Source organism: Camarhynchus parvulus, chromosome 1, assembly GCF_901933205.1.
Source record: "Camarhynchus parvulus chromosome 1, STF_HiC, whole genome shotgun sequence".
Classification (NCBI taxonomy): Eukaryota; Metazoa; Chordata; class Aves; order Passeriformes; family Thraupidae; genus Camarhynchus; species Camarhynchus parvulus.
The window spans coordinates 60,427,794-60,443,001 of NC_044571.1; the positions used below are offsets into that span (position 1 = coordinate 60,427,794).

The 15,208-nt window shown below is 40.5% G+C and overlaps 1 protein-coding gene across 9 annotated transcripts in view; it reads right to left on the reverse strand.

Annotated features, from left to right (window-relative positions):
- ENOX1 (ecto-NOX disulfide-thiol exchanger 1) overlaps positions 1–15,208 on the reverse strand; it is a 362,160-nt gene that overhangs the window by 140,199 nt on the left and 206,753 nt on the right. The window contains exon 4 of one of the 9 annotated variants that reach the window (XM_030971146.1): positions 12,365–12,475. The exons of the other annotated variants lie outside the window; for them this stretch is intronic. The gene's annotated coding sequence lies outside the window, so the exon portion shown is untranslated. The remainder of the gene's footprint in view (positions 1–12,364; positions 12,476–15,208) is intronic. 9 annotated transcript variants of the gene reach the window in all.

Sequence of the window (15,208 nt, forward strand, 5' to 3'; positions counted from 1 at the left end):
ATTATACCCTTCATAACACTGGAAATAAAACAAGCAAGGAAAACAAACAAACCCACTGTCTAAGTCATGTAAAAAAGCAAGATCCTGAGTTTGATGAGAAATACATCTACTAGTAAAGATTCTTGCTTTCTTAATAATAAATCGAATCACTTTTACTGGTTAAAAAGGCAAGAAAGTGTAAGCTTATCCAGGGGTCTTGTGTAACCTGAGCAGACATTAACCAACACCATTTCACTGACACCACACCTTTAGAGAGCATTCGTGATTTACAATTCTCTAATACTCCTCCGGGCATTAATGACCTGAAGATATATGTAAAAGAAATCTGTATTTATAAACACTTGTTCATGGGGGTAGTTCTACTCCAGGGGAGTAACTTCAGAAGCAAATAAAACCATAATCCTGATTTACAGGAAAAAATGTATAAAATATTCTGGGCCCTGCTATTCCTTGATGTTTGGGAGAGGCAGGGACATTAATAAAAACTTCCTGATTTGAGAACTTCTGATTAACAAAATTTTGATGCCAAACATTTTGCAAAGCAATTTCACGTTATACTTTTTTGGTGGTCTCTCTTTTTGCAGACATGATGCAAGTACCAGTCCTTGGATGGTGAATTGCAAGAGACATTTAGATTTCCCTCAGACAGGTTGTCAGGAAGATAAAGCACCCTCAAGTCCATACCAATGAGCACTTCTCAGTCATAGCAGTCATAGCAGATTGTACTTAGTGCACATATTTTATACCAGGCAATTAAATGCAGTTACCCAAATGAATACATTAGTCAGTTATATATTGTGCATCAATTATCACAGGCAATGAATGCCATGAGACAAAGAAATTAACACAACATAAAACTAATTCAATAACAGCAGATTGTGAAGTTAAAATCCTACCCTTTAGATATCCATAACACCACAATGAGTTACAGCACAGAGTGAAGCTGATTAAACGCACCACTGTAACGAGGCTCTGTGGAGTGCTGGGTCAGCAGCCAGCCCTGGGATGCAAGGAGGAGGTTCTCTGCCCAGCTCTGACACTGACCTGCTGAGTGACCTTCAGTCATTTCAGTTCTTTGTCTAATTTTTGTGACCACTAAATCTTTCAAGGAAAAAACTGATGTCATCAACCTTTTGAAACCTGGGAGTACAAGTCACAAAGTCATTAAATGCTATTGGTGCTGATTCTTGAGGAAACACAGATGGAAAGGAGCTATGTGGAATCTTGTGAACTGTTACATCTAGGCAAGTTTTCCAGTTCTTAGAAGATAGGCAATTTCAAAGTGTTTGTTACTATTCACTGCGATTCATAGGACAGTGGTCATTAGGTTGGTCACGCTCCACCTGACCTGCCAAAGTACAGGTCATTTATCAGGCTACCTCCAGCTGTCTTCTAAAATACATCAAGTGTTTTGTACTGATTCTTCTCAGTGTTTTGTTTCTCCAGCTGCATACAGGACTCCCATTAAAGAAGGGAAAATAGAAAGAAAAGCTAGACAAGGATATGCTGTAAGTCACTGTTCATTTCTTTCTGACCATCTTATGCTGATGAATAAAGATGGGACTAGCAACAATGAAAATGATATTTCTGTGCCATAGCCATCCTCCTGGGCTACATGAAAAAAAAAAAAAGCATCTCCAATGTGATTTCTAAGATGGCTTTTAAAAATATTTTTATATTACTGCATATGCAGTGTTACAAGAAGAGGCATTATTTTGCATGGTTAATCGTACGTTAACATCTAGAAAATGTCACCTAAATTCAGAAATTCAAAACGAATTGAAGGAAAACACATTTCTTGCAACAATTTGCAAAAACACATTTACTACAGCAAGTAAAAAATTACATCAGGTACCAAAGCTTTGTTGGAGCAAAATCTTTTTTTCTAGGAGGGGATCCTAACTTATACATCCACTGTATGCTTCATCTCCCTGCAGCTCTACTGCAAAGACCAGCTGGTTTCCAGCATCTCCAGAGTCACCCTGTTTACATGGATTTTTCTGCCACATCTCCCTCTTACAGGAGGCCTTTGAAAGCAAAGATTAATTCTGCAGGAACCAGCTCTTTCCTTAAGAAAACAGCTTCATTAGGCACAAGCTAGGGAAGATAAGCTCCCTTAAAGCCTAAATAAGAGCTCTGGTTTTGTGTTCACTCACAAAAATCTTTCCAATTTTTTGTCTCATGAATGATTTAAAACACCTTTGTTCATTCTGTATTATGCCACTAAAAACCTACACTGCCACCTTATAAATTCATAAAATATGTGCTGGTGCATTAAGACCTTTCACTTTTAACTATGTGAACCGAATATGGAGGTTTTCCCATGACTGCAAGGGATCCTTTCCACCAATTTTCACTGAAAAAACAGTTAACGAGCAAATCATGTCCATACTGATGGAACTAAGACAACTTAGAGAAAAATCACAATATATTTACAGTTTCCCTCTATATTCAACAAAGGCAATTGTACAAAACATATTTTCTGGAAGAACTGCTCATTTGAGATGCTGCATTACTTAAATCCACTGTCCCAGCACGTCTTGAAGATAACACATGGTACACAAAAAGGCCAGACTTCCCTTGGAAAGCAGAACACTGCAAGATTTCAACAGAGAAAGAAAAATAAAACAGAGGTCTCCAAGATAAACAGGTATTCTCTGGTGATGCTCCTTGAAAGGTCACTCGGTAATATTTCATGGTAAATCCCAGACTTCACTGGCTCAGAGCAAAGCCTTAACAGGTTACAAATGTGCTTTTTGTTTTGCATGTATTTTAGCAGCTGCAGTCTGATTACGCTGAAGTCTATAAATAACAGAATCTGGAGGCACATTAAGCAAAGCATTATAGAAGTCCAGCTTACTTACTGAAAAAGCATATGCAGTTCCAAAATCATCTGGAACAGGGAAAAAAAAAGCCATATTGCTGGCTAGAAATGCAGCACAGCCTAGATAAAAACAGGTCTGATTATTCCTTGAACACAAAACACTGTTGTGAATTGATGATTGCATCTCTGTTTTTCACCCTGCCAAGATGGCTTGCAATTGTGACTCACTTGCTTCCCATTTAAAAGAACAGTGACTTACTGACTAAATTAGGACAATCTTTCCTTTAAATGCTGTGTTTTAACTTCATTTATATTTAACAAAAAAAATTCTGAAATATTTTAATTATTTACAGCAGTATTTTAATATTTTATCACACTACTTGCTACTAAAGGCCAGTGATTATTTTAGAAACATGACATCCCACACTACTGTATGTCAGACAAAGGGGGAGCATTCGAAGAAGATTTTGAACAAAGACGCTTCAGCAACTTCCCTGAAAGGCTGAATACTGAAATGAGAGGTGCTGCAATGCCTTCTTGATACCATAAAGTACCTGGGGGAGTTATATGGGCTATACATGCTATTTCTTATCTTTTTGGACGTGAGAGAATACCTATATAAATGCACCACACCTGTATCTTTTACTCACTGTACCACACACAATGTTCTTGCTTCATGTTTACTAAATCTACACCAAGCTGAAATACAAAGGGTTGTTTGGTTGAGTGTTTTTAAAGAAAAACTAAGACAAAAGGGAGAAAAAAGAGACCAAAGCAAGCCAGGACACACTTTGAGAAGAAGTATTTTAGTTTCCTGGCTAACCTAAAGTGAAATCGTTCCCATGTCACCTCCTGAAAAAATGAACAGCTTGACAGGTAAGCCCTGCCTGTGGCAGAGCCCCAGGGACTGTATCGTACAGACCATCAGAGGCAGGGGTGCCTTGCTATTGAATTTCCAAATGAACACAGACTGCTGTCTCCTAGTCCCAGAAGACCAGGATACAGCTGAGTTTCACATGGTAACATTATGTATGGAAAGTCTATTTTAAGTAACTTTTCAGAAGTTTCTGAAATGCTTTCATTATAATTTTTCTTCTCTTTCAAAGTCTGTATAATTGAACTCCTGGAGTTAAGGCAGCCTGTCTTTTCAGGCAGACATTCATCAGGGGAAAAAACCCCAAACCTGCCAGTCAAACTATTTTCATATTTTCAAAATACACTTTTATCACTGGGTCAAATTATGGCAAGAGGTGACATCTAAGTGTCCTTGGTTAAGTGTAAGGGTGATCTGCAGAGCACTTTTTGCAGAATATTAAAGCAATCTAAAGTCATATTGATCAAAACTTTATGCAATACCATCAAGTATTCTCTCAGTGATGGCTGTTCAGTGGAAATCTGGAAAAGAGATTTAGGCTTGTTTTGTTTGTTTTAATTCAAGGTTTCTGGTGATAAATTTTGCTTCAGAGAAAAACCCACTATCTCGTCTATCAGCTTACATCTGTCCTCACTCTGAAAGCTGCCATCCCCTTTTAGCACATCACACTCAGGATATTTTCTCCAGCTACAAGCTCTAAATTGCCAGTGTGCTCCCTGGGCTCATTTATCTTGCAATCCTTCCATCCCTCTTAGTATACCTCCTGTTCTCCCTTTACCTCATAACCCTTTTTCTTGCTTTTCTTTGCATTATTTTGTTCCCATCCATTGACTCCACACTCCCCCTACAATGCAGGCACATCTCTTGCCTTAATCTGCCACGGGCCATTTTCTCACCCAAATATTTCTTCACAGCCAAGATGTTACACTGTGCTGTGGTATTAGGGAAGGCAGGGATTCACCTCACCTAAATTCTGCCAATGTAGACATCTATGCTTGAGCTTTCTTGCTGTTGTTATTGCCAATGGGGAGAACCAGATACTTCTGCCAGCCCGTTTCAGACACCTACCTTGCCAGGCAGTGAAGCTCACCTTGGAGGTGCACATCTCACTCCCCTGGCTGAAAGTCTAAGCTGCAGTTTTGGATATGAATATCTGTTTTGTCAGACACCCATGGGATGAGATGAGCTGGGCTGAGCAAACTGTGCCTTGGGAGCTCAGCTGTCACTCTGCTACCTGCATGCCATATGAATCCCAGCAAGACACTCAGTCCTGAGGGACTTGGCTCCCACTCCTGTCCTTTGCCTGATAACTCTGGCACAGTGAGCTGCCGGAGAACAGAAAACACGACTCAGTTTGCAATAGCTCACGAGGATGTCCCCAGATATAGATACATACAAATTAGAGAGAGAGAGAGATGGATGTCTTTCTGATTATTTTTCTGCCCATCCCCAGTGAATATGCCAACATATAACTATTAGTGTTTGACAGTGCGAGCTGCCCACTCCAACACATTTCCAACAACTGTGATGCCCTATATCTGCCTTTTCTCTGGAGAGAAAATTCATCCTGGACCTTTTCTTCCTACTTCCAAATGATGAATCCCATCTCCTCAGCCCCATTTGTTTACCAGACATTTAACTTTCTTGCTCCTTGTAAATCCCATTTTAAAGATCAGTGTAAATCACACACACCTCTGGCTATCACAGTCCCTTGTTCCTGCCCACCAGCCTTGCCAAGGCTGCTCCTGGCTTTCTTCATCATTCCTGCCATATTTGGGGACAGCAGCTGCTTTTGAACCAGAAGTGAGGACAGCTGCAGGGAGTTTCCCTCGTCCTTTCTGACCAAGGAGGTAGTTTGCCATCGATAACTGAGGGAAATGATGAATACTTTCCACCTCCCACAGGACAAAGCAGGGTCTTTGTGCTACTGCATACCCATTAGCTTTCCTCAGAGGCTGAATTAAGTTGCTAAGCAGAGCCGGGAATTTTGCCTGTTGTCTAAACAGTTGTTTATGGGATCACTAGCAAGTTACATAAATTTATGATTATCACATACTCTGTGGGCACTGAGGGAGAAGCAATTTCACAGTTAACATGAGGTCAGATCAGGAAAACAGCAGCTACTATGTGTGCTTCAACTGTGATCAGGCAACAAAAATTATTTCAGTGCTTCTGCCTTGTAACTAGCTGCCAGGGGGTCAGGATGGAGAAGGCTAGAGCTGCAGATCAGGGTGAACCTAATGATGCTAAAAGCCCTTTTTTCCTCCAGGTGGTCTTGCCATACCTTTACCTAGTCAACAATCCTTCCACTCCCCTTTCCCTGAAACGTCTTCTTGTATGAGCATTTCTTTTCTTCAATTTCAGTTACAATTCTTCAGGGCAGGAAATCATGTGGTTTTTCCCTCAGGCAAGGTTAAAAACTACTGGAAACGTGGCATTCCTTGGGCTGTAATTGGACTGATGCTGGCTTTAGCCAGGTGCCTTACAGGCAGGGATATCAGTGAGGCAGCATTTCTAGAAGACACAGAGACAAGGCCACCTCCTCGGCAGGCTTCTGCATAGCCCCTTCTGCAGCCAGGCTTTCATCCCATTTGAGGCTTTTAAGGTGTCACTGTATTGTAAAACTAGGAATAATGATAATCATAGCATCCTTCTCTCTCCTCAAGCAGCCCTTCCACCTCTTTCATGTAGTTAATAATCCTGTCACCCACCATTTTCTAAAGTGTTGTACATTTGTTTGTCTTTTTTATTTGAATTATAAACTCTTCAGGGCAGAGAACTTGCCTTTATCTGTATTGGCAAAGTACAATGTCAATTTACTGCACTATATAAATATTTTCTAATAACAAGGGCAATAACAAGAATAATGTATTTACCATAATACAGTATTTCTAGCCTTCAAGATACAATCAGAAACAACCCAAAGTCAACAACGACGAAAAATTTGCGGACCCTTTAACCACGAAGCGGAAGCCATGAAGCCACTTTGTGAAACTTTGGTAAATTAGTTACTTATATTCATAAATAGCAGTAAAGGTTCTTGCAAATTGACCCTCTGGAAAATATAAAGCAGAACAAAACCAGTGTAAACCAGCAGAGCACTGTTCCACATGTGTATTTTAAGGGTCACAAATGGCCTCCCAGTTACTTTTTAAACAAATGCAATGTTAATACTTTCACTGCAACATTATGAATAAAGAATTTGGCCTGTAGCTATGAATATGGTATCTCATGGCTTTTGACTTGTTGGTTTATATCGTCATCCAGAAAATTTATGTACCATGCTGTCTTGGAGTCAATCTTGACTCACCCCTTGAACACACAGAGGACATGGCCCATGTAGAGGGCTCTGGGATGCAGCAGTTTCCATCAGCTTCCCCAGCATAACTGGATGGCCACCACTCACTACCCTCCCTACAGCAGCACAGCGCTCTTCTGGCACACAGGAGGAGAACAGAGTGCCAGGGTCAGTGTCCAGGCCTCTTTGGCACCATCTCTGCTCATGCTGTTAATGGTTTCTTTGTTCTTTAAAGCTCTGAGGTATCAAATTAATCATCATAACGGCGATGATGCAAGAGATTAAGCTGACAGGAGTATGAACTGCCCTTGTTTATCCAGGTGACACTACAGGAAGTACAAAGCAGATACATGTAGAGGACAAAGCCCTGTCCTTGGAATTTATGGTCTGGATGGAAAATGCTTTGTGAGGCCACTAATATTTCTGTCTAAAATATATGGTTTAATTTAGGAGTGCCTGAGTGACCCTAGCAGCTTCTGATATATAAGTGGTCAGGTTAAATGACCTCTATGTACTTTCTTGCCTGAAGCTCAGAGCAACGGCAAGTGGAGCACTTTGAATGGATGCCATTTGTTATTCTTTTAATTGCCTACTAATATTTCTTTTGGTGGGAAAGATGTAATAGAGCCCTTCTGCCTCCAAATATCTTCCAACCTATCCAAACTGCAATTCAGCCAAAACAAATACAGGTCTTCAGTTCTCTGGAAATGAAAAAGAAACTTGACAGGGATCCAGAAGATTCCTGTTCCTCATATAGCTCTGTAAGACAACTTTGGCAAGTAATTTAAACTATCTATACCTTGATCCCCCACCCATGAAATGGTATGGTTATACTTTCTTTATCCTAGACTTTATTATGCCTAGTCAGGCTGTTCTCTGATAATGGGCTATGTCCAGCATCACAGGACCATGGCCTGGGCCTGCAGAAAACACAGGATTGCATTAGGTTGAGGAGTATCCTTCCCCATAAAATTCAATACCAAAGCAGAGCAGAATAAACAAAACAAACAAAACAAACTCAATTATCCTAATTTCCTATGGAATTACGGTTTATCTGAACGTGAAGAAAATAGCAAGTTTCCTTTAAAAGCATTTGCAATGAAATTCACACTCTGTCAGGTGTAAATTACAGCCTGCATCTCATCTTGTTCTATCTACAGCTCCTTTCATAGTCATGCATAGCACCAGCGTACAAAAATATTTCCTGCATGTGATCAAGCAAGTGTGGGCATGTAAGATGCAGGCAAAATATGAGACTTTAAAAAAAAAATGTTTACTGGTATCTTAAAAGAAAGCTAAAAGTTTGTAATCATGCCATTTCTCAATCAGATAAGGTGAATTACAATTGTCCTTGAGAACACAATTCAAGTAAATCTAAGATTTTCTTCAAGAAGTTGCAGAGAACTAGGTAGCTAAAAATAAATGACAGAAAGAAATAATAATCCCAGGAACATGATTATGTTGTGCAATCACAAATACAGTAGATCACTTAAATTAAGACCAGATCATAATAGAGTTGCTCAGTGGAATAGCATGGAAAACAGGCTTTTCATCTTTTTTTCCCCCAGTGTTTTATGCAAGATCTGATTGCATATGCTCTATGACATCTAATAGATTACTTCAGACAAATATCTCCACAGCATAGCAAACTCTGCAGAAACCTGGTTTCATCTATACTCATCTTTGAAATAGTGAACTCCTCCCTGAGTCCCATGGATGGGAGATACTGCAAAGGGCATCCCTGGCACACAATGAAGGGATGAGTTTGGGAGGAGTCACCAGATGGAGTTGTATTACACTGTCGTGTTATTTCAGGGTCCATATTTCAGGGTACAAACAAGATTTCAGCCTGGGTAGAAATTCAGTGTTGTTAATCTTCTTTAGGAGAACTGTGGCTAGGGGCAAGGAAGTGGCGTATTTAGTTTAATTACCCGGCCAGAAATGCCTGAGCTAGGAAATTCTCTCTTTAAAGTTGGCAATTTCCTTTCATTCAGGAATAGTTTAAATGTCTTAATTGTTAAGCTATCTGTACAAAGACTATATGTCAGGTTTACTACTGATTAGATCTCCAAATTCTTATCAGTAGGTGAAGACTGGGTATCTGCCACAGCCAAGAGAGAGAAGCAATAATTTTCTGGGTGATAAAGCCTTTTTGGGGTACTAAAATTAAAAATCTACTTGCTCAAATAGGGCCCGAATAAAACAGTTTTGTATGACTTCTCAGTGAATGAAAAGAAATGCCATACCTGCTACAGAACTTCTAAAGACTCTGCAGACAGGCCACCCGACTTTCCTATCATGTCTGGCACAAGTTTTTGCACTTTACAGGATAAGGCAATCAAGCTTTGACCCTTAGCTTCCTCATAATCAACATTTCTGCTAGTAAATTCAGTTTAATTGGAATTCATTCATGTTTCTAAGGGGAGTTTAATGACGGAAAGATTCATGCTTCATCTCATCTCAGTGGTACTAAGATTCACGTATGCAGATCCATCACTGAGAATGGCCTGGCCTCTGTTAGCATTAATTGGAGCATATTAAGAGACTTAGCAGAAAAAAAAATCCAAATATGAAATGTCAAGAGACAGATCCATCTAGTTTCATATCCTGTAGTTATAATATACCTTAATTACTGTTAATTAGGAGATATTGTTCCTGGTGGAAGATCATCTGACATAGTTTCTGTTGGTGATTAAACACAGAACAGAATTCAATACATTTGTTGAATGTGGGATCCATTTATTGTGAGTAAATAGAGTAGAGTATCATTCCTGCTACAAAGCAAAACAAAAGAAAGTCGCAGGTCAAAAATATTTCCCTTGACTCATGATGCTTTAATATTCCCTGCTGCCTTCTTAAATTTTCTGCTGCTGGCCCTTTAGGACTCTAGTACATGTTGCAGCTCCCACCAAGGGGGGATATGAAGCTTCTTACTGGGCTTCAGCTGAGCTACATCAGAGCCTAAATGAACAGCAGATATAGGAAAAGGCTGAGGGAAGACAAGTGCTACAGGAATTGACCTCTGTGGAAGAACGGTGAAGTTGGACAGAGAATCAATGAAGGCTTCAGTATAATTTGTGAAAGAGTAATCTTTGATTTATTGGAGGAGTGCTATTATGTGGAATCCTTTCCTCATACAGTGTAAAATACAAAAATTAGAACCTCAGACTGAAGGCATGAGCTCAGCTTCTTATGGTGTCAACATGGTTTGCTCACACTCGTTGATCTATGGCTATATATGACCCTGAAATACATTTTGCTAGGCTGCCTGAGATCTTTGCTCATGCCCAGAATAGAAATGATGGGATTGGTTTTATCACTGAAAAGTAAGCAGTGCATATCTTCTTCCTGCAAAGTAACCAAATTAACATTTGTGAAGTAATCTTTTTTTTTCTCAGTTACCAAAAAAAACACCAAAGAATGGAAAAAAACCACCAGCATAATTGGCTAGACTACTTATACTAGGAAAAGTCTTGGTTTTAGGAAACCAGTGTGCACAAACTCTGTGCACACTGGTTTCCTAAATGCTTGTTTACTCTGAACTGCAACAATTGTGATAACTCATTTGCTATTTACTTTTCAGTGCTGCTATATGCTTTGGGCAAAGATTTTTTTCTGTTCATTATTTATTTATTTCTAATAGCAAAACTACTATTTTAACACATTTTTCCATTCCCAGTGATGGATTTTATCTTTGATATGTGATCCAGTTATTTAACTACCTCTCCCTACATCTCCCATGAATTGTTTACACAGCAACTTGGCAGCATAATTTGCATATCACAGGAAAGATCCCATTACATGTTCCCAGAGGTGCGGTTTCATGAGCTTTATCACTTTCTTGCACCTATGCACATCTCAGAAGCTGAGTGTCTGGTTAATCCAGAAAGGCATTTCTTGGCTGCCAATAGTAATTAAACATTAATAGCGTAGTTAAAACATTTCCAGCCACTCAGAACCTATCTTCCCATTATCTTAGACAAATATAACACCCCAAAAGATATTTATTTTTTTATACAAATTTTTCTGCCACAGGAAAATCACAGACCTTTGTCTTTAATGCATTGTGTCTAGCTGTTGCAGACTTGATCTAAAATAATTAAACAAGGAACAAATGCACAAAGGAAAAAAGTTGGAAAAAAGGAAAACATGCTTAGAAGCACAGGAACTGAACACACCACGGAAGAGCCAGAGAAGATGTGGAGCTGGACATGGTATTTGCTCTCCAGACTCTTATTTGGTGACTGAATGGGACAACAGCCCTAACTGCAGGCTTCATGGTGATGAAATGCCCATGTTTGGGTGTATTCCAGATTATTCTTCACCATTGTATGAAACATTAACAAATGACAGCAGCATGACTTTCACTGAGGGGAGCACTTACTCCAAGAGCACTCTAGCAACATCAAAGCATACAATCACTAGGGATCAGGGCACAGGAATTAAAGGGAAGGCAGAATTACAAGTCAAACACCAACAAATTTCCTTGCATAAAGCACTGCTGCCTCCAGATCTTTTCCCAATAAGCAGACAAACAGTACTGTGCCTTCAAACAGAGTTTTCCAATGCACATTTGGGGGAAACAAACATTGCAGGCACCAAATTTTGTTAACTTTGACTTTCCCTCTGCAAATCCACCTTGCAGTAAAAGACTACTCACATGAAGTTTCAGAAATGCAAACTCTGTGTGAATTTGGAATCTGAGCTCTAGAGCAGAATTATTAATAAAAATAAGGCACTTTTCAGAAAGTGCCTCATGCAAACCTAGTAACATCCCTCCAGCTGCATTCAGTGCAATAGCCAGCCCAGCATCTTTCTCCCTAGCAATACAAAAAACCCACAAACTCCTCAACACCACAGAAAGCTTGAAGAGAGAGAAAGGGTTGATTCACTGACAAAACTAATGGGCTATTGAGTCAGTAGCCTTTGAGTCACAAAGTCAACCTCAGCAAACATTGATTGAAACTGGACATATCTCACAACCCAAGATTGCATTATATAGTGCAATAGCCAGCAGTCACAGTGACAGAGAAACAGGGAGATGAAGCACAGCTGTCTTTTCAAGTCCAAGTTTAGCCTGGTGGGCAGGAAGGAAAATCAGAGCTGTTCCTGCCTGTTTTAAAGAGAGCATTTAGTTTTTGAGCCTGTCAGCATGATTCTTTTTGAATGCATTACATTCACTGACATGCCACCCTGACATTTTGTTTAGTAGTACAAAAAAACCCGAAACCTACAACAAGAGGTAAGGTTATAAAATCAAATATGATGTTTTCTGCATGTTAAAAGAAGTATTGCTTCCACAGAGACCTGGTAGCTCAAACAGCTGCAGCGCAGTGCCAGTACATGAAAACCAAAAAATGGAACTGACCTGGGTTTCACGGTTCAAGCGTGCCGTGGCAGGGATCCCGGCACGACTTCCAAATTCAAAGCTTGAATAAACACAGTTGTAGTTTCTTGAAGTGGATGCTTTTAATGAAATCTGAAAAGGGTGAGAGAAAGGGCATATATTCCTGGAACCTATGTCTCTTAGGTAGAAATTCTGCCCGTAGAAACCCAGCTCGTGACTGTTTGCTATTAAGACTGTTCAGGAGAGAGGGAGCGTCTTTGAGTTCACATACTTAATGCTCAGTGGTGTGTCTGTGGAGTGGCAGGAAATAAACAACAGTGAGGAGGGGTTAACCAGAGACCTGCTGGCTAAAATCTATATGCCTGGAAACAGAAGGGAGAGGGCTGCAAGGTCAGATATAGTTCAATTGTTTCTAATAGGGGGATCTGCCACAGAGCTACCAGGCACAGACACAGACACCTCTAAAAAGCTGTACCCATTTTCCATCTACCCCTAAAGCCAAAATAGCAGTTATGCATCATGTCATGTCAGTTTTTCCAAACTGATCTAGAACATCCTAATTCCCAAATATAGCATCACTAGGAAGCTATACAGTAAATAAAAGGAGAAGACAGAGAGATCAAATAAGCCACCTATGCATGGTTCTCCATCACATCTAAAACTCCTAAATCACACCCTGAGATGTGTTCTCTAACTTATTTCCCAAGACAGCTGTGTGCCTTATGAAATAATGTCCCCATTCTGCCATAACTGCATCAAGGGAACATCCACACAGATGGTCAGATGCAAGTAAAAATGTCTCTGAGCCTGACAGGAGATGGTAGAGGGAAAATCCCTTTTCTTGGAGCCTATCTACCAAAATTTCACCACTGCACCAAGTCACAATTGACTCAGCAGGCAGGCAAGGAAAGTACTTTGTGAAGCCACCAGCCATATACGCAGACAGAGGTATGGAGGCAGGCATGGGGCACAGCACGTGCCAGAGTCTCCAGATGTGGGCATGGCCTGAGAGCAAGAGGGACAGCAGCTGCCCACTACGTGTGAAATGTGCAGAGGAAGAATGAGCTAAGCTATGCTTTCAAAGAGCTCCTTCTGCTGCAAGATGCAAAGGACGCAGCAGACGTGTTCCAGAAGTATTGGAATAAAATCCCAATATTACCGGGTGGAATGTGCCTGGGCTTGTCTGGCCCTCGCTGCCTGACCAAAGGCGGCAGCTGTGGTGTTTCACCTCAGAGATACCTTTGGTTGATTGTATGTTGCAGATAGGCTCTTGGAACAAGTCCAGGCAACAGGAACTCAGGCTTGACCTGTGATGGAGGAGCTTTAGGTGAGGCAAAGAGGAAAAGGAGGCGGATCTGGCTAGAGGGTCTTGATCCAGAGTTTATTCCTGGGCACGCAGGCCTCTGAATGTTGCGACAACCCCAACCGAATCCCGACCGCATGGTCCCGTGTCTTTTTAAGCTCAGGGAAAGGGGGAGGGAAGGGGTAGGTGAGCTACCAACCAGGTAGGAGGGGGGGGCTCAGGAGACGAATGACACTTGGATGGCCCAATTGTCACGAGGGCTGAGAGGCATCTTTTGAACTTCACCTATCAGACGACGGCCTTGCTGACCTTCTGAGATTGATGGACAGCTCTCAGCAGGAGGCAGGAGAGGGGGCAGGGGGAAGGTATTACTACACCTGGGAGGAAGTGGGAAAGCTAAGACAGGAAATTGCTTCACACTGTAACACAGAAGAAGTGTCACAAGCACCAACATTGGCAGAAATCAGATATGGTTGCAGACATTTCTCTTCGGCTTTTTGCTAGCAGCTTTCCTTAGAGAAGGAAACCTTTCTTAGGGAAAGACCTGGGATACTGCCTCCCCCTCCCCCCAGAAAAACCCAAAATCAAACCCAACTTTATTGACTGAATTGGTGGACAATGGTATTGAGGAAACACCCAGTAGCAATGGAGAAATACACTGTAAAGCATAAAGTAGTACTGTGATTGCATGCATTTTTTTGCATACAGAGTATTTATAGATGCTAACCCGGGCAATTTCATATCTCTAGATATTTACTCTATGCTTGTCAAATGAAATGGCATTTTTCATCCCATTTTGACTGGAAGAGAGAATTTGTTTGGATTATAAATTGTCTAGAATTACTTGTTAATGCTGTTGGCTTTTCTGTATCTGCTTGTAGGAGGGACAGGAGGGAGAAAACAAATAATACATTACACATAAAAACACAGTGGAGAAAAATAGAAAGCAAGGTCTGTTTTCAGCACATTTAAACTGTTCAAATGAGAAGAATCGGTTGCTGTGGAAGCAGGTCTGCAGCTGAATAAAACCTTTCACCTGTCCAACATATGAAATATTTATTATCTCAGGGTGACTAGAGATTAAATAAGCCAGACATACAATGCAGAAAGCAGACCCTGGCTCATCACCTGGCTCATCACCTCCATGATTTTCACAGGTCCTGTGGCAGCCAGATTAGATTTTGCCATAAATAAAGGGAAGTGGGCTCAATTACAGTATTGGGTGTCAGGAGAAATAAAACTAGAGAAAAGCAACTTCTCAACTTTAATTTAACCATGTTGGTGAAGCAAAATGATGATCCTCTGCTGTGTTTAGTAGGGCTGGAAAATGTTATCATTTCCAATTAGAGAGAAGAGCCCACTCTCTCTTTAGATAATTACTTTTCCAATAAATTATTCTTGGCCGCTTGTTTTCCCATTAAAAATGCCTAGTCTTTTTGCCTTGTAGAAGTTTTTGGGTTGTTTTCCCTTCTTTTTTATTTCCTTATTTTGTGTGGGTTGGACTTAATTTATTATGGGGCTGAAACTTGGCAGAGATCCAAACACAACAATATGAAAAATGC